This window comes from Austrofundulus limnaeus, unplaced genomic scaffold (assembly GCF_001266775.1).
Source record: "Austrofundulus limnaeus strain Quisiro unplaced genomic scaffold, Austrofundulus_limnaeus-1.0 Scaffold59, whole genome shotgun sequence".
In the NCBI taxonomy this organism is placed as follows: domain Eukaryota; kingdom Metazoa; phylum Chordata; class Actinopteri; order Cyprinodontiformes; family Rivulidae; genus Austrofundulus; species Austrofundulus limnaeus.
Window position 1 is genome coordinate 714,405 of NW_013952461.1, and position 1,821 is coordinate 716,225.

A 1,821-nucleotide genomic window follows, 5' to 3' on the forward strand; every position below is an offset into this window, starting at 1 on the left:
TATTAATATTGTAGAGCTGTAAGACTTTAGATATTTTTCTGTTCTGATTTGATGCCTTTTTAGATGTTGTGGTTTTACTGTAAACTGTAAAAAAAAGTTAGCTTTTACATGTAAAGATTTACTTGTTTCATTTTAGAGCACAAATCGTATTTTATTCTTTGTTACTATTAAAAAAATGTTTGTGTGTGTGTGGCGTTGGAGTGGAACTGACTGAGGCAGTAAATGTCCAACAGTCACTTGTAAATGGTTTATTGAATAAATAAATTACAAACAAATCAGTGCTTTGTGTTTGTTGGTGGGGTGGATGGCTTCATGGTTTATTTCTCTGTTTAACAGCAAACACAAAAATGGGTATTACTCACACAGATTGACAGATATCGAGCTAAACCTCGTCATTTCAGAGGGGCCATGTCTGGGCGATGGGCTGCTTTGGTAAATATGTCTGCTGTGCTGCGTCAGTGTTCTGCTGCAACCTGTTGTGTAGGTGCACACACAAGTCTTTGTCCACATCCTCCATTCAGAAGCAGAGGATAATTGCAAAACTGTCCAYGAGTTCCCCGTTCTCCACTTCCTGTCCATCTCTAATAAACCACACAGAGAGTACTTCTGCAGTTGGCAAGCTGAAATTAATGGGTGCAGGGGCGGAGCCAGGGGGTGGTCATGGCCACCACAGGAAGTGCTTTGTCCACCCTGCTGTAACCCCACCCCACCCCCCTCCAGTAGTAAAATGATCCTCCTGACTAAATATTTCAATTGTTAGAATTAAAAGTGATGGTTTTCTTTATTTAAACAGCAGATGTGTAATCTGGCTTAARGTGTCAGTTTTACAGTAAAGTAACAGTACAGTACAACTTCTCTAAAAACACAACTAAATAGACATTTTTGTCCCTTTACTACCCAGCATACTTTGCGGCACACTCAGACTCTCTAAAAGTTTATTTTTAATTCTACTCAAATGAGAACATTTATTTTTTGTTTATTTCTAGAATATTGACCAACCTGCTTTAAATCACAACAGAAGAATAAAACTTTTGTAATTTTATCACGTAACTTTTTAAATAAAACTGGCAAATCAGTTTCAACAACAGAAATGAGTCGGTTTGTTTGGTAAAAGTGTTTTGTGCAATAGTTTTGTATATAGTTCATGTTTTGTGAGATTTTTCACCAATTTAAGGACAAATTTCACAACTGCTTCAATTTTTTGTAGCTATTCTTAGCAAAAAGTACTATATGCAAATATTAATTACATATACTAATTTTAAACTAAACAATAAAATATACTTCCAGTTTACTGTTTATGTACTTGTCTGAGGTATACTCAAGCTTAAACACTTTACTTGGCTTGTACTAAAAGTATATTAAAAGTTTAAGTATACTTAGTCTCTACTAATGTTTAAAAGTTTGGCCAAGATAAAATTTAATATTACACTGAAAGTAAATTTTCACACAGACTGGTTTATTTGTAGTATATTTCAAGGTTGAACTAAAAGTATACTTATAAGATTACTTTCAGTATACTTCTGAGTATACTTTCATGAACTTATTGTGGGTCAGTTTAGTCCTAGAAGCTTGTTAGTAAACTGCTAGTATGTCTATATTAGTGAACATGGTGGAAATGCACTTTTATATACTTTAGTATACTTCATGACATGTATTTAAAGTATACTTCTTTTTGGAAACAGTCTACTTAAAGTATAATTTTTTAAACTAAAAAATAGTCCAAATTTAGTACAAACGCGTATTAAATTAGTATACTTTTTAGTACACTACAAGTACATGGTGCCTAGTATACTAGATATACAGCAGGAAAAATAAGTATTG

The 1,821-nt window shown here is 33.4% G+C and overlaps 1 protein-coding gene across 1 annotated transcript in view; it reads left to right on the forward strand.

Moving 5' to 3' along the window:
• slc2a1b (solute carrier family 2 member 1b) overlaps positions 1 to 278 on the forward strand; it is a gene marked incomplete in the record, with an annotated part of 18,500 nt that extends 18,222 nt beyond the window's left edge. The window contains 1 exon segment of the mRNA XM_014009543.1: positions 1 to 278.
• Between the last annotated feature and the right edge of the window lie 1,543 nt (positions 279 to 1,821).